Source organism: Leopardus geoffroyi, chromosome A1, assembly GCF_018350155.1.
Source record: "Leopardus geoffroyi isolate Oge1 chromosome A1, O.geoffroyi_Oge1_pat1.0, whole genome shotgun sequence".
In the NCBI taxonomy this organism is placed as follows: Eukaryota; Metazoa; Chordata; class Mammalia; order Carnivora; family Felidae; genus Leopardus; species Leopardus geoffroyi.
In genome coordinates this window covers 237,429,271-237,454,700 of record NC_059326.1, presented here as the reverse complement: position 1 = coordinate 237,454,700, position 25,430 = coordinate 237,429,271, and positions in this window count along the sequence as shown.

Sequence of the window (25,430 nt, the reverse complement as noted above, 5' to 3'; positions counted from 1 at the left end):
ACTGTATTTAGGTCCACAATCCACCCCCAGCTGATGAAAGGCACCCTGGGACGGAAGCGTGGGGTGTAGGTTGGGTTAGGGTTCCCCCCACACGGTATGCAGTCGCTTCCACGCCATTTGTTGAAAAGACTTTCCTTCATCCATTGAGTCATCTCGACACCGTTGTTGAAAATCACTTCTCGCTTCTGGGGCACAGGACGGTTCCAGGGCCCTTTCACACCATTCCTTCCACACCTCCTTGGTTATTGGAGATTGGCCGCAAGTTACAAAATAAAAATGCAAATCCTAGAACTCTGTTCTATTTCAAGTTTGTTTGGGCCGCTCTAGGCCTTTTGCCTTTCCATACACATTTTATTTTAGGTATTTATTGATTTTTAATGTTTTCAATGTTTATTTATTTTTGAAAGACAGGGAGAAACAAAGTACACGCAGGGGAGGGCAGAGGGAGAGGGAGACAAAGAATCTGAAGCAGGCTCCAGGCTCTGAACTGTCAGCACAGGGCCCGACGCGGGGCTCGAACCCTCGAACCGTGAGATCGTGACTTGAGCCGAAGTCGGACGCTCCACCGACTGAGCCACGCGGGCACGTTCTAGAATCAGCCTGCCAGTTCCTGCCCAGAAGGCTGCCACGTTTTGTGTGCTGCATATTGATGAACCCTCTTATTACAGATGCCATACTGAAGTACGGTATCACCAATACCCGGCTTATTACAAATATTATGCTGTAAGGTGGCAACATGTTGTCTCTGAGCTGGCTTAAGCCCGAAATACAGCCTTGTCCACAAATTTCCTGCTGCAGAGAGATCGTTCTCCTCATTTCCCAGCGTGCTTGAACGGCCCAGCCTCTGTGTTCGCCCTCCTAGACTCTCCTTCCTCCACTTTCCAAGGAAGGGTGCTCTCTCTTGCAGGAGCGACATTTAATCTCAGCGTTTCTTCCCATGTCCTCCTTCTTTGGAAAGGCAGAGCCTGCTTGGACCTGCTGATCTGGGGTCTGCATTTCACCTGCCATTCAGCACATTCGGCCCCTGGGGGGTCAGTGGGACACTTTGCCCGGGTAGGGGGGCTGCCCCAAGGTGCCCGGAGTAAACAGTGACTGATTAATTGATGTGCATTACCTGTGTTAGTAATGAGAGGAGACGAGGAGGTTGTGATCTTTGTTCGGGTTCAGAATTAGGATTTATTTACTTCTCCTTCCATTGGTGATGCTGAGCTGAGGGCTGTGCGGTCAGCAGGAGGCCAGCAGCCCGGAGGCAGGGAGCGGACGGGAGGCTGCTGCCCTCCAGTGCTTCTGATAACTTGGGGAGTCGGGGGCTCCAACCCACCCGTCCCCGAGCCTCGGGGGTCACGTATGGGATTCGCGGGTAACAATCGGTCGTCCGCCGGACCCAGGCTTGGGACCTGCAAAGGCTAGCTGGTGTCTGTGTCTCGGTGCATCTGGTCGGGGACATCTATCACGTAAGTAAACAAGTCAAGGGCGTGGTAGGATTGGCTTTAGATATTCTGAGTTTGACAAACTCATGACGCTCCTCCGTTGGAACGCATGTTCTGTCACTCATGAGATAATTGATGTGACTCTGGGCACAATTCATAGCGCTTCCCTGTCTGTGAAACGTGAGCATCCACATCAAAAGTTATTTATGACGATTAAGTCAAACAAAGTGGATCAGGCATTTCTCAGGTTGGGCACAAAAGAGGAACTCGATCAAAAGAAAACCATTAATAACAAAGTCACAAAACCTGGAATAAATAGGTGCCAGATATCGTGTGCGTGTGTGTGCGCGGGTGTGCCCGTGTGTATGTGTGTGCATGCATGTCTGTGTACGTGTGTGCGTGCACCCTCTATACACAGAATTATTACTTTAACACAGAGTTGATAGGGCCATATTTTCACAAGCTAGGCTTCCAGAAGCCGGGCTGTTGATTATATTTATCTATATATTTGAGATTTATCTTATGGAAACTTACCTTCACTCAATATATGCTGAGGATTACAGACGAGGTGATGGATAGATTTCTTATCTTCTATAGATGTCATCGGACGTGTGACTCCAGTCTCCTGAGTATCAGCCACATAGATGGAAACAGAAGCTACTCAGTAAATAGTTATGGCCTTGGTTGGAGTCAGCTGCCATTTGCCAGAGAAAGAATGCGTTAGATAAGTTCAGATACGAGAATCCTTCTGCGAGTGATTCCTCCATCCATCACGCGAGCACTGAGGGATGTTCTTATACCGTGAGGATGTGCCCACCTCCCCTCTCCCTATGTCTCTCCTGTGATGTCATAGCAAAATTTTACTTATTGGGAACCCAAGCCACTGACACACTCACCTGTAAACAGTGTGGGCAAGAACCAGAAAGCAAACGTGAACGTTCTCTGCTCAGACCTACCGGGGTCGCGGCACTTGGAGGTGAAACCTTGTGTGTTACCCGGGACCCCGTTAAGTGGCTGAGGAACCTGTTCCTTGGACAAGTTTTAGAGGCCCCCAGAGCCGCTTTCCAAGCCCATCACAGATTGGGAGGCGCAGGACGCAAGAGGCAGGGAGAGGGGGTCGCCCAGGGGCTGGGAGTGTGGGATGTGTGTCACATGGTCTACCCGCCCTCCTCACCCCTGGACCCTCACTGTGGCCTCAGCCGAGCACGGTCCACACCTCCAGGACCCAGGGTCTCTGTGACCAGCGCGTGTGGCCCCTTGAGCCTGCCACCCTCGGTCACCTCTTCTTAGATGTGTCACGACAGCGTCACAGATTCGAAGAGTCCAAATCCCTCTTCCCAGTCTCACCCCCCTGCCCCCCCCCCGCGTGTCTCTCTTGAATTCACACGGAACCTGTCCTCCCACAGCCCCCCATCCATGAGGCGAAGCCCCCGCACGGTGAGGACATCCCCAGGGGGCCCACCTCCTCCAGCCCCGGTCAGACCCTGGCTGAGACATCTGTCAGGTCTGGTCGGGCCGCCATAGCAGCCACCCAGCCGCCCCGCCTGCCTCCCCCTCACTGGCTCCCAAGCCCATCCCACCCCAGCCAGAAAACTCCATCCAGCAGCACCCAGTGCTGCCACAACCCTTCTCCCGTCCCCAGTCGCAAGCACAGAGACCCAGCCCTGCAGGACGTTCCTGGCCTCTGTCTTGCCAGTGGGAGTGCGTCTCTCCCCGCGATGCCCGGGACAGGTGTCCCGTCCTTCGCCGGACAGCTGCCACATGCCACGTGTCCCCTTGTCCCCGTCCTTGCGAGGAAGGCTCTAACAGCTTTCGTCCTGCTTCCTTCTCCCTCAAAGGCAGGAGGGAGAGACAGTGCAGAGGCACCGAGCTGAGCAGTTGCTTCCGTTACCTGATTAGATCCTCACAAGACTTTTCTACAATCAGTGCTGTTGTGAACCCGCTTCACAGCTGGGGGGTGAGCTACTGGCCCAGAGTCACCGGGCGGGGGGATGAACATCGAGCCCAGGCGGCCAGGGGGGCTCCCTCCTGCCTGGGGCGCGGTCCCCAGCGGGGCAGGCCGCCCTCACCGCCACCCTCGCTGATTCCCGGCCTCGGCTTACTGCCCGCCACGGAGCCCCAGTCCGCGTTCTGGGACAGAAGCAACATGAGGTGACAGTGACCGCGAAAACCTAGAGGAGCTGATGGACGAGAAGCAGGTGCCGCGTGGAAGAAGCCGGCGGGAATGGCAGAGACCAGGACGGACACTGGCTTTCAGGGAGTAGTGGCATCACAGGCGTCCTTCCTGGAGGAGGCAGCCTTGCCATGTTTGCTGTGCTCATGGACTCTGCTTGGGATTCAGGTCCCAGTGAAGAGACTCCCGGGGACCTGTCTGGACTTGAGTGGCAGAGCAATGTGACTGGCTGTCCCCCCAGAACCAGGCAGCCTGGGGGGGGGGGGGGGGGAGGGGATACCCGCAGACTCTCAGGGCTACAGGCGCACCCCAGTGGCGTCCCGAGTCTGGCTAGTCCAGGGCGCGCCGGTCTGGGCCAGCTTGATCTGATCCCAGCTCCGCAGGCGCCTGTGGTCGGGTCCGCCTGGGTTAGGTGGCTTTGCTGGCTCGGGCTGGGCTTGCCCACCACCGGCTGATGTGGAACGGCCCGGCGAGGACACCGGGTGTCTCGGCTCAGGGGCAGGGCGTCACCCCCCCGTGGACCACAGCCGCAGAGAGGAAGGAAGCACGCTTGCCCTTTGCAAACCGCTGCCTCCACCCCTGCTGACATCCCGTCACCCAGAGCACCCCACACGCGGAGCTCAGAATGGAGTAAGGAAGTGCGCAGACTGGCTGCTGGGGAACGGCAGGGTCTCGGCGGAGAGGGCGTGCAGGGAAGGGCAGAGGCCCGGCTGTCCAGCAACCAGACGCACCGCTCCCGGCGACCGTGGGAAACATGAGCACCCGTCCGTGCCTGGCATCCGGGGCTTTGTGGCCGCTACTGCGTTAATGGCTCACGAATCCGGTCCCTTTGGGGAAACAAGTCTGGAATGAGAATACATTTTACAAAGTGGTTGTTTCAAAAGTTACTATGATATTTGACTTGGCTACACAAACTGCTGATAAGTGAAGCCCTACATTTTATTTCAATGTATAGACAAACAGAGGTTACAAATACAGTATCATTTAGGGAGGTGAAGTTTCACCTCTTGCTTTTCTGCAAAATGCACTTCGCTGTACATATATATGTTGAGAGTGAAATAAGTCCATTGATTTGTAATGATTAATTAATTTATATGAAGAATTTCAATAATATTTCTTTAAATATGTATGTACAGAACTATGACTTAATTACACACAGATATTAGACAAACTAAGCTAGCTTAATCAACACCAGTGAAAATCTTGTTCATTTTGTGTGTGTGTGTGTGTGTGTGTGTCTTTTTAATTTTTTATGCTTGAATAAAACCTCTGTCTTGCTTCCAAGGCTAATAGCCAGACGTTCCATGATTGAGGCTTTCATGAGATGTATTTTAGCATAGGGTGGGTTCCGGATCTCCAAGGGAAAACCAGGCAAAGGAAATTAAAACAACGGCTCCACAATTTTCATGGGAAAGTTACAATTTCCAGAAGCTTCTGCCATGCTCCTCTCCGTGCACACTCTGCTTCACCGTTGGGGTACCGGGTTCTCAGCGGTCTCTGCAGCTGAGCTGTGGGTTTCGAGGGGGAGGATGTTCTCAGTGTTCTCATTTGTACCAACACAAAGGCCCACATTGTCAGAAATCCAACCAATTTGCATTCTTGGATGTGATACACGGACTTTCAAAAGAAAACTAAACAAAACGGTATGTCTGATCTGGCACCACGGATATATTTCTGATTCTTCGGACACTCATGTAAGAAGACAGAAATCCTGTAAGGCTGATGATGTTGGTGGACCGTGTCTTGGAGAGACCAAGGGTCTCGGGGTGGCCTCAGCTGCCGTAGCACCAAGAAAGGAAACACTGGGTTGGCAGGTGCTTTTAGGGTGCAGTGACTGATGTGGGGGTGGGGGAATGGTGGTTCCGCTTGGTTACAACAGTGAAGAAAACATTCTCAAAAGTTGCAGCTCCCTTGATTAGAAAAGTCCAGTTATATTTTGTGCAGGAGAAGCAATTTCACTTTTTTGTTTGTTTGTTTTATTCATAAGAAATACAGTCGGGATAGTAACCTGCAACATGATGGGTTGGGCCATTTAAACAAATGTAGGGGCTCCTGGGTGGCTCAGTTGGTTAAGCATCCGACTCTGGCTCAGGTCACAATCTCACTGTTTGCGAGTTTGAGCCCCACGTCAGGCTCTGTGCTGACAACTCAGAGTCTGGAGCCTGTTTGGAATTCTGTGTCTCCCTCTCTCTCTGCCCCTCCCCTGCTCACTCTCTGTCTCCTTCTGTCTCTCAAAAATGAGTAAATGTTACAAAAATAAAAAAAAATAAAGCAAATGTAGTCTCCAAAACGGTTTTTGTTTGCAAAGTTGTTTTTTGTTTTTGTTTTTTTTTTTTTAGAGAGAGAGAGAGAGGGAGGGAGAGAGAAAGAATCCCAAGCAGGCTGCATGCTCAGTGTGGAGCCCGACATGGGGCTCGATCCCACGACCCTGGGATCATGACCTGAGCAAAAATCAAGAGTTGGATGCTCAACTGACTGAGCCCCCCGAGCGCCAGGGAATGTATTTTTTAATGAGTATATTTGGCGTTTAACCATGAGAACCTGATGTTTTCTTTTCTGAAATGCCACTGGACACTGAAATAATCATGATGCACACAAGAGGGTAGAGTTAAGGGAGAGCAGAAGCACGACATGCATGGGTTTCCATATCCCTGTCATTGACCACGTGCGTCTATCTGTGAGACGTGCGCCCAGAGCAGCACCGAGGACGCACTCCCCCAGGTACCTCACCTGAGTTCTGGTCTCCTGGACATCGCCCTGCCCCGGAGACCGGGGGGTGGCTTCCCCTACTGTCTCCGGAGCTACGTCCTGGGGCACCCAGAGTCCTGCTCTCGGCCGCTGAGCAGCAAAGCTGGTGTGCGTTCAGGAAGAGGTCAGCCTAGCAGTAAATGCTGGGGGGGGGGGCCGGAGGGGGTGGGGGACAGGGGAAAGGTGGTTCTTTTCCTCCCATCGGGTTCACGTACAGGATTCCCCACAGTAGTAAGCAAAGCGACATTGGGAAGAGGAGTTGTTTTCACTCCAGGCCATTAGGGTCCCAGGTGGGGAGAACCCCTTTGAGGCACGCAGCTGGTTCAGGGATTATGCATATCAACCCACATTCTTGGCTTAGATGGGAAGGGTGGAGCCTGTCAAGTGTCAGGAGGGGCTGCGTCCTTTTGTGCCTTCTGCAGGTGAGCCACACCAGCCTTTCACCCACCCACCCGTGCTCACAGGTGTCCAAGCCCAAAGAAGAGGTCGGCGTGTGTGCCCGAGCTAGCTCTGTGCTCAGCGGATATGCACTAGGGGCACAGAAATTGAAGGAAGCGCCCCCCCCCCAACAGTTCAGTTGGCGCAGGTCACAGAAGGACATTTCTCCTAGGGGTGGGCAAACAGTTGCCCTTGCCATGAAAGAGAGCAGAGAGCTGCAGGAGCGGTCAAGTGGACACACACGTATGAGAGTTAACTTGCGGGAGAAAAAGGCAAAGGGAAACTCAAATGGACTCTGTACCTCAATTCCTGTTGGAGGCATAGACAGGGGAGCCCCTTACGCAGGATAGCGAATCAGGAATGGGAAAGGTTGACCTGAGCTTCCTCCAGAATGTCCGGGAAAAACCCCAAAGGCTTGCAAATCAGTGGACGATGAAGATAAAAAAAAAAAAAAAAAAAAAGGATTTCTACCATGTGGGTAATTATGATTATTAGAAATCACAGTTAATAAATTAGACCAATTTGTCAATCTGTCAATAATATCTAGAACATTTTCCTGGGAAAAGATCTCTGTGCGTCTTAAAAACAGTTGTGCCAAAAAAACCAAAAAGTTAATAATCATATTCTGTTCTTTTAAAAAATTTTTTTAACTTTTTCATTTTTTTAATGTTTGTTTATTTTTGAGAGACAAAAGCATGAGAGTGGAGGGGTATTTATTTGAGAGAGACAGAGCATGAGCAGAGGAAGGGCAGAGAGAGAGGGAGACACGGAATCCAAAACAGACTCCAGGCTTTGAGCTGTCAGCACGGAGCCCAACGGGGGACTGGAACTCATGAACTGTGAAATCATGACCCGAACCGAAGTCTGATGCTTAACCGACTGAGCCACCCAGGCGTCCCATCTGTCCTTTCTTTTTTTTTTTTTTTTAATTTATTTTCAATTGTAGAAAAAGAAATATCCTATGAACTTCAAAGAAAATAAAAAAATAAAGCCAAAACCAGGTGTCTCTGGTGTCTCTCGAGATGATGTCAGAAGATAGGGATGTTATGAGCCCAGGGCCTGTGGAAGGAGGTGAAGACATTTTGAGACTCGCCAGGAGTAAACAAGAAAGGGAATTTTTCCCAAGAATTCTGTAGCCACTGGAGTTTTATTCAAATATAAAAGTTATGGATATTTTCAAGTATTTAAAGACAGGAAGTTCTATGTAATTATTGAGGGAAAAAACCCCTGAAAGCCTGTTCCAGTTGAGTATGAAAAGGGTCAAAAATTCAAACGTAAGAACAAGATAATAATACTCATTATTATAATATTATAATAAGGAAGAAGAACGCTGAACATAAGTGTCTGTGACCAGTGTGGTTTCACAATGAATGCCAATACCAACAATGTTTTCGAAAGACAATACTGCGCATCAATAGATTGAGTAGGAAATACAATTAAACTAACAAAGCCTAGGATGAGCAAAAGTGGGGCAGTAGAATAAAATGAGATTAAAAAAAAACCCCAAAACCTCGTTATATGATTTGAACTACCAAGGCCCTACGTGTACATTTTTAAAGCTTGCCCATTGATTTAAAATTTGTTTTTCTTTGTGACAAAATTCACCAGAATGATTTAGGAGAAGGTGCACTGTTTCTGTCTTCAGATACAAATTGTTGCATATTCCAGACTCTTAAAAGTTAAATGGCTGATGTGTCTGTGGAATGTACAAGAGTGATAACCTATTTATTTTTTTATTTTATTTATTTATTCACTTTTGAAGATTTTATTTTTAAGTCATCTCTATACCCAATATGGGACTCGAGCTCACAACCCAGAGACCCTGAGTCCCACACTCCATCCACTACCCATTGAGCCAGCCAGGATCCCTGAGAATAATGTATTTTTTTAAAAATGTTTAAGTTTTTATTTATTTATTTTGAGAGAGGGAGAGAGAGAGCTGGGGAGGGGCAGAGAGAGAGGGAGACACAGAATCGGAAGCAGGCTCCAGGCTCCGAGCTGTCAGCACAGAGCCCGACGCGGGGCTCGAACCCACAAACCGCGAGATCATGACCTGAGCTGCAGTCAGATGTTCCACACACTGAGCCAGCCAGGAGCCCCAAGAAGAACAGCCACGAGTGTCTGTCCCAGCGCTGTGCCTGTTTTCACGCTGCTAGCCCACGAGACAGTGACTGGGGTAGGGGTATGACCATATGATCCATTTCCATAGAAAAAAACACACCGGGAAGACGCATGGGTGGCCTCGGATTCTTTAATTCGTCAAATTGTGTGTATTTCACACCAAATGTTTTTCTTAATTGTAATATATTTGACACAGTGTACATTCAAGGTGCACAACATGTCAATCTGACACCTTTATAGATTGTAATGATAGTCCTTGTGGTGATAATTAGTACCTCTGTGACATCACATAATTATCATTTCTTTTTAGTGGTTAGAATAATTAAGATCTGGTAAATAGTGGTTACCAGGGACTGGGGGTGGGGGGGTGGTGGAGGGATAGAACAGATATTGTTTAAGGGTACAAACTTGGCAATGGGTAGTGAATACGTCCCAGAGGTCTGACACACAGTATAGTGAGAGCAGACAAAATATTGTATTATCATCACACCAAATCTTTTTTTTTCACGTTTATTTATTTTTGAGACAGAGAGAGACAGAGCATGAGCAGGGGAGGGTCAGAGAGAGGGAGACAGAATCCGAAACAGGCTCCACGCTCTGAGCTGTCAGCACAGAGCCCGACGCGGGGCTCGAACTCACGGACTGCGAGATCATGACCTGAGCCGAAGTCGGCCGCTTAACCGACTGAGCCCCCCAGGCGCCCCTCATCGCGCCAAATCTTGATGACTGCGGGAGAAACTGCGTTTACCAACATCCCCCCACACTTGTGAAAATGGTTTCCTAGCCTGAGTGACAGGAATGGGGTCTGAATTCCTTGGCAGTTGGGCATGACCTTCTTGTGAACATGCCATAGCATTTCACCGCTCTGCTTTCGCGCCCCACCCCGACCAGTGAGGGCCACGGCCAGAAGGCTTTGGAAGAGATGGGGTCGTCTTGGGGGGTGTGGTAGAGGGAATGAGGGGCCAGCCGCCCTCAGAGGCATCATGCTTCCTGCAGCACAAGAGAGGGAAGCCTACTGTGGAGCAGAGAGGTGGGAAGGAAGCCCGGGAGGGCAGAGAAGAATGGGCTGTGTCTTTCTCTTATCAGTTAATTTTACTTGGGCCAGAAAACACACTCTGTGTGATTTTAATTCCTCTGAATTTACTGAAAAAAATTTTGGCAGTTCAGCATAGCATTTTCACGTATTTGCGAAGAATGTGGATTCGGTTGTCCGTGGGTGGAACGTCCTATGAATATCAATCGTGTCAAGTTGGTGTTGCTGACTTTTATCTGCTCGTTCTGTTAGTTACTGGAATATGACTGTTGAAAGCCCCATGCACCTTGTTTATTTCTCCCTTCAGTTCTATCTGCCAGGGTTTCCGGGATTTTGACGCTTCTTTGAGGCATACGTGTTTAAGGTTGTTTTGTCTTCCTGATGAATGGTTCTTGTTTCTTATCATCATCGTGATAGTCTTTTTGTTGTTGTTGTTAAATCCCCATTAATACTTATGTTGCTAGGTCCATTTTGTCTGCTATTAATAAAGCCAGTCTAACTCCGCGTGATTAATTCTAACATGACACATATTTTCCATGTTTTTACTTTTAAACTGTATGTGCCATGGTCACAGTGGATTTCTGTGGATGATATATATTTGAGCATTGTATTTTTTCTTTTTTATGCAACCTGACAATCTCTGTCTTTTAATGAGAGATTAAACCATTTATATTTAATTCAGTTTTCTGTGATGGACTTGAACCCACCATCTCGGCGTCTTCGTTTTTCGGTCTGTTCCTTGTCTATGTTCCCCAATATCATGGCTCTTCTTTGCAAGCTCCTTTCCTCTGCTTTCCAAACAAGGGAGTAACTCTTTCCCACCCTCGATCTTACATGGTACATTTCACTGCAATTTAAAATCCTCTAGGGAAACAAACAAAGGGGCACTTTGAAATACTAGTTCTTTCTCTGTCTTCTGTCAAAGGTAAAACGAGAAAGGGGGTGTGTTAGACTTCCTTGAAAGAGAGACAACAGGCCTGATGATCAATATTTAATGATCCTGCCCATTCTACTCCCAAACTATTGTCAAGAATACAATGCTGCTGGGGCCTTCCCATAAAAACACAGCCAATGGTGTCAATAAAAACCATTAAAGGGTGTAGAACCCTAATTCATTATAGCAAAAACATATGGCAAGGTTTTGAATCCTGTCTCTGTCTCTGTCTTCCTCTCTCTCTCCTATCTATCTACCTATCTATCTATCTAATCTATGCTTCCTGTCATTTAGCTTAAAATTATAATTTGTGAAATTAATACTCTGACAAAATTTGCTGTGAGTTGTCTCCCATTATCTGTGTATGCTTGGCAGGGACAACTGGCTTAGGTGGTGACCTCTACCTTCGTGTGTGTCTCAGCTTCACATTCTCCATAAGACCGAGAGAGAGGAAACACAAGTCTCCATATTTTTGCTAACAGATCAGTGCCAGGATCATATATTGCAGGTAAGTTAGCATTTTCTATTTTATTGCACATTTTCAGTTATTTGCCAAAAGATTTGTGGTACTATAGCTTTTTGACCTAAACCCTTATAAGTACAGAATATTTAAAATGTGTATGTAACATGTATATATTTTGTAGGACTTATGGTAGGGTGAGCAACTTTCAAAAAATAAACAGTCAATACAAATTTCTTTGAGGGAAGTAGGAATAGACATATAAAGTCAAAGATTAAGAGAAAGAGCATAGTATTTCAGGGATTTAGAGAGTTTATTCAGGCATTTTATTATGGATGATGGTGGATATCCCGTGGTAGTCGAGTTTCATGAGAAAAATTTAAAAATGAGTGTAACATTTATTTTTTAAACCAATTAAAATACAACAAATCACTTATTTACAATTGTGTAAACATAACATAAAATATATAAATATGATCTTACAATTGTTTTGATGGGAACACAACAACACATGTTTGAAAACCAATGTTCTAGAATGTATTCTCAGAAACAGAATGCTGAGTCAGTTAGGACTTTTTTTTTTTTTTTTTTTTTTTACATTACTACATGTTGCCTAATTTTTCCCCAAAGTGGGTATTCTCAGATACACTCCTACAAGGTTGATTTGAGCTCTCATATTTCTAGCCAATTTGTGAATAAAATATGTTTTGTTGTTATTTTACTTTACATTTGTCTAAGGGGGTTGAGCATATGTTTGTAAGTATGAGGTATTCTCATCTGCGAAGTTTTTATATTTGTCTGTTATACATTTTTAAGGCTTTAATATTTTCTAGATGCAATCCTCTTTTTTTGGTCAAAAATGTATTCTCTTAATAGATAGTTTATACAGTTGACACTTGAATAGCATGGGTTTGACTTGTGCATGACCACTTATACATACAGGACTGTGATGTATTTTCTCCTTCTTATGATTTTCTTTATAACCTTTCCTTGTCTCTACCCTACAAAATATGTGTGAATCAACTTTATGTTATTGTTAAGGCCAAAAGTAGGCTATTAGTAGTCAAGTTTGGGGGCATCAGAAGTGATATGTGGATTTCCAACTGCACAAGGGGGTCAGCACCCCTAATTCCGATGTTGTTCAAGGATCAACTGTATTGTACTTTCGATTACGTTCTTTTTTTATCATGAAAAACTTATGGATGATAATGAAGCCAGATTTATCAAGTATTTTCTTTGTGATTTATATATACTTTTTTTCTTGTTTTAAAAATTCTTCCCCATCTCAAGGTTACTATCTATCTTACTAGATGTTATTTGCAGGAATTTTATTTAGGAATATAATATCAGTATATTATATATTATGTTATGTTATGTTATGTTATGTTATGTTATGTTATGTTATGTTATAGTATAGTATAGTATAGTATAGTATAGTATAGTATATTATGTTATTTATATACTACTATATGCAATAGTGATTAATTTGTAGATTTTTCCCCCTCATCTCCCTAGTAATGAGAACATCGAGCAACTAATTGAAACCCTCTGGGCTACGTGGCCTCATATGTAACATGGAGACAACAGTAATGATCGTACTGTGCTGTTGTCAGGATTAAATAACTTTATAGAAGTAAAGTACTTAGAATAATCATTTTGTTATTATTACTTCTTTACTTTTCATTTTCTGGCTTTAGTGTCAAGGTTATGCTAGCATCATAAAATGGCATAGAATTCATTTTTGTGTGAGTGTAAAAAATCTTTATCTGAAGTTATTCTACACATTATTTAAATATGAATCTTTTCATTTTATTTTTTAATTTTTATTTTTTTTGAATCTTTTAATTTTAAATAGTTGTGCATTTTTATTAGTTGTTATACTTCATTTTATGGTAAATGTATGATTTGGATGTGAATTTTTTTTTTTAATGTTGATTTATTCTTGAGAGAGACAGACAGAGCATGAGTGGGGGGAGCGGCGGAGAGAGAGGGAGACACAGAATCCAAAGCAGGCTCCAGGCTCCGAGCCATCAGCACAGAGCCTGATGCGGGGCTCAAACCCATGAACTGTGAGATCATGCCCTGAGCCGAAGTCGGATGCTTAACCGACTGAGCCACCCAGGAGCCCCATTATGTGAATCTTTTCTTGATCAGCATTTTAAATAGTTGTATACTTTTATTGGTCTTTTATTTATTAATTATTTATTAATTTTTTAATTTATTTTTGAGATAGACAGAGCGTGAGCAGGGGAGGGACAGAGAGAGAGGGAGACAGAATCTGAAGGAGGCTCCAGGATCTGAGCTGTCAGCACAGAGCCTGACACGGGGATCGAACTCTTGAATGGTGAGATCATGACCTGAGCTGAAATCTGATGCTTAACTGACTGAGCCATTCAGGCACCCCGTATAATTTTATTAGTCTTTTATCGAAAAGATTGGTCTTGTTCACGCTATTTTTTTTCCTTTTTTAATATAATTTATTGTGAAATTGGCTAACATACAGCGTGTAAACTGTGCTCTTGGTTTTGGGGTAGATTCCTGTGGTTCATCGCTTACATACAACGCCCAGCGCTCGTCCCAACAAGTGCCCCCCTCAATGCCCATCACCCACTTTCCCCTCTCCCCCAATCCCCCCATCCACCCTCAGTTTGTTCTCTGTATTTAAGAGTCTTTTATGGTTTGTCTCCCTCCCTCTCTGTTTGTAACTATTTTTTCCCCTCCCCTTTCCCCATGGTCTTCTGTTAAGTTTCTCAAATTCCACATAATGAGTGAAAACATATGATATCTGTCCTTCTCTGCCTGACTTATTTCACTCAGCATAATACCCTCCAGTTCCATCCACGTTGCTGCAAATGCAGGCGATTTTTTCTTAATATCTTTGATATTTAATTTATATTCCTATTTTGTTTTCCAGAATCTCCTTCTTGAACCAAATTTGCTTTTACCCTATTTTTCTATTTTTATTTATTTATTTATTTGGCTCTAGAGAGAGCTCACATGCGTGCATGAGCAAGTTGGGGAGGGGCAGAGAGAGACAGATAGAGACCTCACCAGGCTCCAAACTGTGAGCTCATGACCTGAGCAGAAATCAAGTCAGACGCTCGACTGGCTGAGCTACCCAGGCACCCTTGCTTTTACCTTATTTTTCTAGCTTTTTTTGTGGATGAATATTCACTCCCCTTTTGCAGGATATGGATGTAAGATAATAACTTTCCCTCTAAATGCTGTGTTGGTGCACTCTACGCATGTTCTCACTATTAGCAGGGTTGAGATACCTTCTAATTTCTGCTATAATTTCTTCCTGGGGACATACATTATTGGGACATGAGTTTTTAATTTCTAAATGTTATAGTTGGTTATTATTTTGTGTTCTTTTTTCTAATGGTATTTTGTGCATAAAAAATGGTCTGATAGAACAATGTCAGACCTTTCAAGTGCTTTTCTGAATTTCACTGAAAATTAAACTTTCAGAAATTGGACGTATTTAAGAGTGAATGAGAATTTTTTCATCATTGGGGGCAGAGTTCTATGGATATCTATTTGATAAAATTTGATAGTTTGTGTTATTCAAATTAAAAAAAAAGTTATAACTAATTTTACTCGCTCACTCCATTCATTTTCAGGGTATTAGGTTAAATTTAGCAATTATGATGATGGATTCGTCCACTTTTTCTTGTTTTTAGATTTGTGAGTATTTATTCTGAGTCTATGTCATTACGTGCATGTAAGATAAGCACTTCTATAGTTTCTCGGTGAATTGCTGTCTTTATCATCAAGAAATGACTTTATTTTTCCCATAGGTTTTATTTACCAAAAAGTCTGTTTCCTTTGTTATTGATACTGTTACAGTGTCTTTGGTTGTTGGTATTTTCTGTACATGCATATTTCACTTTTACTCTTTTCATATTAAAAAAAAAATTTGAGGGAGCCAAAGCATAAGAGACTCTTAAAAACTGAGAACAAACTGAGGGTTGATGGGGGGTGGGAGGGCAGGGGGGTGGGGGATGGGCATCGAGAAGGGCACCTGTTGGGATGAGCACTGGGTGTTGTATGGAAACCAATTTGACAATGAATTTCATATTATAAATAAATAAATGAATACTTTTTTAATGTTTATTTATTTTTGAGAGAGAGAGAAAGAGAGCATGCAAGTAGGAGAGGGGCAGAGAGAGAGGGAGACACAGAACCTGAAGGCTCCCGACTCTGAGTTGTCAGCCCAGAGCCTGGTGCAGGGCTTGAACTCACCAACAGTGAGATCAGGACCTGAGCCAAAGTTAGACACTTAACCAGCTGAGCCACCCAGGCGCCCCACACTTTTCTTTCACGTTTTTAAACCAGATGCTGATAGATATTCTTTTGTTTCTCCCTGATATTTATCTTCAAATAAAACAATTTATTATTTTTACATTAGTTTTTTTTTTTTATTTTTTTTTCAACGTTTATTTATTTTTGGGACAGAGAGAGACAGAGCATGAACAGGGGGAGGGGCAGAGAGAGAGGGAGACACAGAATCGGAAACAGGCTCCAGGCTCCGAGCCATCAGCCCAGAGCCTGACGCGGGGCTCGAACTCACGGACCGCGAGATCGTGACCTGGCTGAAGTCGGACGCTTAACCGACTGCGCCACCCAGGCGCCCCTACATTAGTTTTAATTGCTAACATATTTGGTACAATTTCTGCCCACTTTTGTTAAATTTTTCATTTACCACGTTTTTTTCTTTGGGTCTTTATTTATTTATTTATTTGCATTAAATTAGATTTATCTACTTTATTTTCCCCTTCTTTTTAATTAGGCAGGGTTTCATTTTTTTATATAAAAAAATCAAAACTCTCTACTCAGGACATGAAATCGATGAATACCTTTATTCAGTTTATCATTAACATCATCATCTTTAGTAACAAAATTTTAATGTTTAACTCCAATATTTCCTCAGCTTTGATGGTATTTGGTTCAGTATATTATTTCCCTCTTGTTTTTCAATTCACAAGCTCCTAATTTTATGACATTTTTTCCCAAACATATCTTTATGTTCACCAATACTTATGCTTAACATTTTCCCGCTTACACTCCCCGTTTCTATGCTCGAGTTTATAATCCCCACAGGGGACTGTGTTCCCACAGCTGTGCGGACACAACGTGAAGATTCTCAGTCTTGATTTTATTTCTGAAAATTTCTTGCACTCCATTTTCAAACAGTCAATTGGTCATGCCAACTAACTGTCAAGAGAAAATACTCAATAGTTCCATACAAAATAAAAATAAACCAAAAATGACTTAAAAAGGAGATCTGAAGAGACCAGGATGTAGACACAGGATTATTTAAAAAGAAACATACTCAGCGAAGCTCCAGGCCTGAGCGCCATCGCTCAGGGGATTTGCCAAAACTCCAGGGAAGGCATATGGAATGATATGTTACATAGGCACACATTTGGGGTTTAAAAGTATTCCCACAGCATTTTGAAACATTTGATTATGTGAAATTTCAGAATATTTTTATGCAGCTTCTGTAAAAACAGTCTTCTTTTCCATCTTAAAATATTTACTGCCTCTGTTTCTAGCTTTTGTATTATACCTTTAATCTCTCCTGTTTTTCCTATGCTCTGTCTCTTGATTTTTCTGGACTATCCTCTGAGTAATTTCCTTCTCTGAGCTCCAGTTTAATAGTGTTACTTATTTATATGTGATCACCTATTTAATTGTTTGATTATCTTTTATGTATTTATTTATAATTTTTTTAATGTTTATTTTTGAGAGAGAGAGAAAGCATGAGCAGTGGAGGGGCAGAGAGAGACGGAGACACAGAATCCAAAGCAGGCTCCAGGCTCTGAGCTGTCAGCACAGAGCCCAATGTGGGGTTAGAGCTCATGACCTGTGAAATCATGACCTGAGCTGAAGCCCAATGCTCATCTGACTGAGCCACCCGGGCTCCCCTTTGATTACCTTTTAAAAATTCTGCCTTTATTAGAATACCCACAATATGTTATCACTCTTACTATCCAGAAGTCCCAAAGCACTCTCTTTAATATTTACTTTATTTCTTTATTTAAAAAAAATTTTTAATGTTTATTTATTTTTGATAGAAAAAGAGAGAGAGACAGAGTGAGAGTGGGAAAGGGGCAGAGAGAGAGGGAGACAAAGTATCTGAAGCAGGCTTCAGGCTCTGAGCTGTCAGCACAGAGCCCAACATGGGGCTCGAACCCACAAACCATGAGATCATGACCTGAACCAAAGTTAGACACTTATCCGACTGAGCCACCCAGGCGACCCAATATTTACTTTAATATATGTCTCTTGTGGGTAAATGCTTTCTGTTTCTGTTTATCTGTAGATACATTTATCTTTAATTTGGGAAGGACACTTTGGCAGGGTATAGAAGTGCGATGTGTGGTGCTTTTCCAGCACATTTACAAGTGGGATTCCATCGATCTCTCCTGTCCAGCCCTTCTCTCACACAGTAAGCTGTCAGCTTTATTGTTGACCCCATGTCAGAATTTTCCTCTTCAGGGCCAGTTTTTAGCAGTGTTCCCGTGATATTCCCAAGAGTGCTTCTCTTTGGACTTACCCTGCTTGTGGTCCCTAGAGATTTGAAATAATGTGGTTCACAGTCTTCATAGGTTTGAGATAAATTCTTTGCTATTATCTCTGCAAATATTTTTTTCTGCCTCATTTTTTACTCTTTTAAGTCTCCAATTACAAATCTGTTAGCCTTTGCCACAGTGTCTGAGCTGTACTCTTATCCTTTTCTCAGTTTTCATGTCCCTCTTTCTCTGGGTTTTCAGGCAGGAATTTCTACAGACCCATCTTCTAGGAGTTTAGCTTTCTTTTCTCTCTCACTGAGTTCTTAAACCCATCAGTTGACTTCTTAGCTTCTAGTATTGTATTTATAGTTGTAAGTTCCTAATTTATTATCTTTTAGATTTCACTCTCCTAGTGAAATTTTCCATTGAGTGATCTATTTTTTATATTTTTAAAAATGTTTGAACTGATTACTCATCCTTTACAGTTTGTCCCACAACCTCAAGGTCTCCATAGCTTGTGGGTCTATGGTAATTTTTGTCTCTTGTTTTTTTAGTTCATCATGCACTGTTTCTTGCAAGTTTGCTAAGTTTTGAGTAAATACCATAGGTTGTGAATGTAAGAATTTTCTTACTTTGAATGTATGAATTTTGTATTGTGAATCTATTAATTTTGTTATTTTGAATATAGGAATTTTTGTTATATTGTGAACTGTGAATTTTGTTACTTTTCTTTAAGGGAATATTTATTCTTTTTTGGCAGGTGGATAGACTGAGGACCGATGACGTTGACTCATTCAGGAACAACTTGACTTAAGTTTGGGATGCTGTTTATTATTTTTACTGTCAATGCTTATGTTTTTCAGTTTGAGAAGTTCTACTTATTTCTTTTTCAGAGTGTTTCTTTCTTAGTGTCCCTTTTGCCAAGATTGTTTCAATTCCTCCTTTTATCTATAATAACTTTAAATATGTTTATTTTATGTTTATATTTATCTCTTTCTGACTATTTACTTATTGACACTTCTAATTACTTTGGTGTATCTTTTAACTTCTGGCCACTTTTTGTTGTGTATTTTTTTAATGTTTATTTATTGTTGAGAGGGAGACAAAGAGACAGAGTGCAAGTGGGAAGGGACAGAGAGAGAGGGAGACACAGAATCGGAAGCAGGCTCCAGGCTCTGAGCCGTCAGCACAGAGCCTGACGCAGGGCTCGAAATCACGGACCGTGAAATCATGACCTGAGCCAAAGTCAGAAGCTTAACCGACTAAGCCACCAGGCACCCTGTTGTGTAATTTTTATTATGCGTATACCTTCATCTTTATCAGTGACAGCCTTTTCCTCTGTGAATTACAGGCATCTCAGAGTGTGCAGATCGTGTTAAAGGACAATGATGTGTTCACTGGGGCTCCGAGAACTTTAGCAGTGTGGAAACATGCTTTCACTTTATCAGTGTGGTAACCTTGCACTACAAGAGTTGTGCAAATTCTAAGTCCATCCCCACTCGCTCGTGGTGACAGCTTGGAATTTTTCTCTTGGGAGGGAGGTGGTTCTAAGTCATACCAGAGGCAGGTGATGACTCTCCTTGCTGCTTTCCTGGGCTAGTGGACTGGAGGGTTTTGTCCTCTCTCCCCCACCCTGGTCGGCACTTAGAGGGTCCTGGTTTTACATCAGATTCTCCATTAATATTCTGCCTTGAATGGCCTTCTCTCCTGTGCTGCTAAGTCCAAGCTGTTGGGTTCCAGGATGGGACTCTCTCGGGGTCTGACACCCTCCCGGGTGAACTCCATACTCATCACTCTGGCTTTGTATTCTGACCTATTGTATAATGCCTGCTGATTTTACTTCCCCTCTGAGCTCTGCCATGTGTCTGTCTATCCATCAGCTAATTATGCTTCATCCATGCCTCATGTCTGGAATGAGAAGAAGTCAACTTTGTTTTAGACTCTTTTGTGGTCAGAAGTCTCCAGTCTATTGTCTGTGGCATTGAGTTTATGCTTTAGTCTTTGGGGCTTAACCCCAAATTCTCAAAATCCAGTCTCTCCAAAATCATGTCTTGAATTTTAGGGTGACGTTTTCCACAATGTGACGCAAAAGCATTGAAATGCAAAAGAGGCTACCGTTTAACTTACTCCTTGGGTCTGCCGTGGTGTCCCTTCCCTAAGACACGGGCATGGAAATCATAAAGCCCGGGGCTGAGCAGACAACAGGATCCAGAGAACTGGAGGGGAGCGTGTGTAGAACCTCAGTGAGTATTTCAATTATTATCCTGCTAAATGTGCTGTGTCTATTTATCATTAAACTGTCATCAAATCAACAATAATTCACGAATGCATCATCCCTGATTGGAAGTCATACTTCAAAAGGAGCAAACTGACAATACACGCTAATTATCGCATAATCGTTCAATCTCATTTGTTTTATGCTAAAGCTCTTAAAATATACAAGTGTACCTAAATAAAATAACAATTTAGCCTTGAGTAGAAATTAGTATTTTTAAGGACTATTCAACTAATGTCGATATATTAGATCTCCTTCATGAAGACAGTCACCATCCATTAAATTAAAAAAAAATTTTTTTAAGAACGGAAGTGTGGACCCCGGTACAACTTGCTACGTTACTGCCACTCGATTTATGTTAGTAAAAGTTAAAATAAATCATCCTTATATTTTAATAGATATTTGGTGTCACTCCACAATTTTCTAGTGTACAGGGATCTTGTTTAGTGTCACAATATTGTGTTAGTCCCCTGAGACAGATCAACCGTGGGCGCACCTCCAGAAGCTTTCTGAGATAGGTGGTGTCTGGGCCCCCACTGTGCCAGAACTTCCATTAAATCAGAGTTAATCTAGAATTCCACGTTTACTGTAGAAGACTGACATATGGACCGCAGACACTGAAAAACGAAGGTGGATTCGTAAACACCCGCATGGTAATTTTATGTGTGTAACATACACCTTAACGGATGTATTTTTTAAAAAGGTGATTGGGCTGCAGACACTTCTCTCATTGGCTTTTCCCACTCAACAGACTCCCCAAAGTACTTTAAAAATCACTCAGTGTATCTCAAAAGGTGATTGAAAAAAAAACCACAACAACAACAACAAAGCGGTTAAAGACATGTGAACCCTATTTAGGGAATTTGTTTTTCTTTTTGTGTGTCTTTTTAAAGTTTATTTATTTTGAGAGAAAGTGAGAGAGAGAGAGAGAGAGATTGAGAGCAGAAGGGGCAGAGAGAATCCCAAGCAGGTTCCACACTGTCAGCACAGAGCCCAAGGTGGAGTCTGAACCCACAAACCGAGATCATGACCTGAGCCAAAACCAAGAGTTGGACGTTTAATGGACTGAGCCACCCAGGCGCCCCTGAATATATTTTGATTGGAGGATAAATGATCTCTGATGCAAATGTTTCTATGAGTTAATTTGAAAATAAACTGAATTAAAACTTTAATAAGAGTGTACATGATTTTCTTTGTCGAACTTTATTTTCAGTGAGTTTTCTACATTTAAACTTAGTAGAACTTAAAAAAATCTGTTTCATGCTTTTAAAATATATGTTTTATTTACGAAGCCTGGAAATTCTTTAGAAATAAAGCCCACGGGGCTCCTGGGTGGCCCAGTCGGTTGAGCGTCTGCCTTTGGCTCAGGTCATGATCTCACGGTTGGTGAGTTCGAGCCTCATGTCAGGCTCTGGAGCCTGCTTCGGATTCTGTGTCTCCCTCTCTGCCGCTTCCCTGCTCATGCTCTGTCTCTCTCTCCCTCAAAAATAAATAAACATTAAAAAAAAAAAAAAAAAAAGAAAAGGAAAGAAAAGAAAAGAAAAGAAAAGAAAAGAAAGCCGACAATTGTCCTGTACTTGGGATTGCTTACCCATTGGGTCTTGGCCGTATGGGCCGACCCTTGACAGGCCGTAGAGATTGTTCTAGACTCAAGTCATTCTGTGGTGGGAAGAAGGCTGCATGATTGATATTAAATGACCAATAGGAAATCGACCTAGTGATAAGGAGGTGAGGGGGTGTCTTTCCTGGACTGGAGTGTGAACCTACCCAGGGTTGTGAGAGGCTGACAGACGGGGGAGCTGAGCTGCATGGGGCCACACGGATGGAGCTTCTGGGGACACACTCCGGGGTCTGGGCCGTCGGGAGCACCGAGCACACGGGGTGGCCCGGGAAGGTGCAGGGGCGCCTGGCCGGTGAGTGTCCAAGTCTCGGGGGCTCCTGGGAACAGTCGCTGCCACACCGTGAAGCAGCAGGACGGTCGTGGCTGGTCCAGCACATGGTGAGCCACTCCCCGCAAGCCCAATCCGCCAGCAAACCTGAAGCGAAGCCTCACTTCCTCAATCCAGAGATGGGGACACCGCTCTGGGGGAGGAAGGCAGCATGTTCACGATGGAATCTCAGCCGGGATCCGCGAGGCTGCAGTCCTGGGCCAGCTCAAGGACGACCGCCGTGTCCCCGGGTCACGTAGGCAGCTCATGGGTAGAAGGGCTTCTGTTCATGAATGTTCTTCGACGGCTTTCTTAGGGAAGCAATGCGCACAAAGGTCACGCACGGTGGTTAACAGGGTTGATAGACTGGAAGGTCTGCTTCACAGAGCACCGAACTATCCACAGCCACATCAGCACATAGCCGAGTTTGGCCAACGAATCCCTTCTTCACAAAGAGTCGCTTGGGCCTTTAGCTGCTGATCACGTTGCCAAAGACGGTGGTTCTTTGAATGAAGCCAACTCTCCGTGCCAGGGGGTTCGCTGTATAGACGTCTCCGGCCTTCATTCTGGGCTGCTAAGACCCCTGCCCCTCATGCGGCCACAACATGTGCGCACACAGTATGCAAGCTGAATCGTGCCCAAAGGATAAGTTACGTAGACAAGTGTGGTTTGGAGCCTGAGGAACAAGAAGAGGGACAGAGGGGGGCACTTGCTGGTCTGGGGACGACAGAGCAGCCTCAGGAAATCCGTGCCATTTTCTTTTTTTTAATTTTTTTTTTTTTTTACAGTTTATTTATTTTTGAGAGAGAGTCAGAGTGTGAGTCGGGGAGGGGCAGAGACAGGGGGAGACACAGAATGCCAAGCAGGCTCTAGGCTCCGAGCTGTCAGCACACAGCCCGACGTGGGGCTCAAACCCACGAACCTCGAGATCGTGACCTGAGCCGAAGTCGGACGCTCAACCGGCTGAGCCACCCAGGCGCCCCAATACGTGCCTTTTTCTCTGTGCCTTCTGCCTAAAGTTAAAATGACAAAAATGGTACTGAGTTTCTCCTGTGTTTTTCCCTGGAAGTGTTTACACCTTCACCATGGATAGATAGCAAGCCTCTTACCGGTGCCCAAAATGCCCTTATAGCGAAGCCTCACGTGTAACCCACAAAATCCCTTTTCAGGGGGAGCACCTCTTGTAGACGATTGCCTCGGGAGAGGCCCGGCCAGGCTCTGTGGGGTGTGATAAGCATTTTTGGGGTCATCTCTCAGGGTTAATAGCAAACTCCGAGTACATTGTTCTTCATGGACTCACTGGAGGCAAATGGAATGGTCGGGATTCAGTCTGGGAAAACAACACAGAGATGAAGTAGGAGGGAGATGTCGTCAGGATGAAGGTCAGCTTGTCGCCCCCGGCCAGGAGTGGGGTGTCTGCCAAGCCCGTCCGAGGCTAGCGGGGGGGCCACCAAAGAGCTGAACCCAACCAGCCCCTTGGGAAACAGCTGAACTTTCAACCCTGTGCGGTAAGCACCTGCCGCTGGGGACCGTCCTTCCTGCTCCGCGAGGGCCGCCCCATCTCGCACGAGGCACACCGGGTGGCCCCTGCCCGGCACGATCCGCAGGAGACGTCTGTGACACGCTCCCATCCGCTGCCCGCTCCAGCTACAGACCCCGGGAGTGTTGGTGGGCTTCCCGAATAATCCTGCGTGACTGTGTAATAACGCTCCAGTTGCGAAACAGTAAGTGACAGGGGTCCTGCTTTAATTGGAAACTCGTCGAATCAGGATCTTCCCCTGCACGCGTGGACGCGTCTGGTGTTCCCGCGCTGGCCGCACTGGCTAGGGAGACTTTCAGGTATTTGCCGGCAAGCCACGGTGGCCCACACGTTGGGGGGTGTCAGCTTTTAATTGTAACTGTCTTGCAGAGCGGTGTTGTTTTAATATCCTGTATAGATTTTTATGTAATACACTCACTTCCAGGCAGCCCGAAGCAAGAATCAATTCTGTGAAGGGTTCTTCTTTTGTTAAAAGCCAATCTTGTTTTAATGATGCATGAAGAAATATTCGAGCATTGACATTTTTCTGTCAGGTTTCTTTTGAAAAATCAATTAAGATAATACTGCTTTGACCTAGTTATCTAGTTAATGCTTATTAGGAATGTAATATGATTTACCGTCAGCATAATAATTTTTGTATCTTATCCCATTAGCTTGTGCATATTTCAAAGTGTATTACACAATGGTCACTTCTTAAAATGTAATGTAGCAGAATACATTAATTAGATGGACTAGGGTCATTAGACAGGAAGGATCTCATTGGTTCCTTGTATCAAATTTGTATACAATCTCTATCGAGATACTGCGGTATTTACATGGCTAAAAACCTGCTTCTTAATCGCACCGTGGACCTAGTCTCTCGCTGCTCATCAGCAACTGTCCTTCCAGAAATTACAAACAATAGATATTTTTCGCGTCGAGTGATCGGTTTGGGATGAGTCAGTCACCATGTGCGGAACTTCAGCAGAGTAAATTTGGGACAAACTGAGGACTGTCCTCCTGGGTCTGGCGCTCAGGGACCTGTGGCTGAGAAGGCCTGGGGTTGCCGGGAGCCCCGGGGTCCTGTCGGGGCGCCCGGGAGCCACAGCAAATATGCAACACCGGGGAATCTTTTAAAAGAGACCTAGCCGTTCTTTGTTGCTTTTGTGTTAACAACTGTCAGTGACAGTGTCAGAAGGGAGCACTTTCCGAGACCCTTCCAGGGAAAGTATTGATTCCTGCCCATTTGGGATTCCGCCCTGACTCCAGGCACCGCTGGCTTAGCCTTGCTGAGTGTGGCCCGGATGGGACCCATGACGCCCCCGTGCCGGAGACCTTGCCTGCGTGGGCAGGCTGCGTCCTGGTTAAGATTTACAGCCTTAGTTCTGGGGAGCTGCCCGGACGGGCACAGGTGGCAGAGTGGCGTGGCTTTCCTCGGAGGTGATGTGAGCGAGCCGGGAGATGGGGACAGGCTGGACGGCCCAGCGTTTTCAGCAGCCCCCCCTGCGGGCGGGGAGCCCTATTCACTTCTTTTGTCCCAGTGGGGCGGCAGCCGATGTGCACACTTACCTCAGGGGTGCTGCCTTACTTTCTGTCAGTCCACCGTCACTTGCTGGGAGGACTGCCTTTGCCACCTTGGGTCATTGACGTAGCCCTGACACCCCCCCCCCCCCGCCGCCTCTCCCCTTCTGTGTTACTAGCATCTACCGAACGTCAGACAACCGGATGCCTTCAGAATACCCATATGGCTTCCCCCTGTGCTGTGGGTGTTAAAAATAAGCCAGGACGACACACACAAAAAATTAGGGGGCAATCAATAAGACGGTGGCATTTTTAAAGCCCTGCCTACTTTA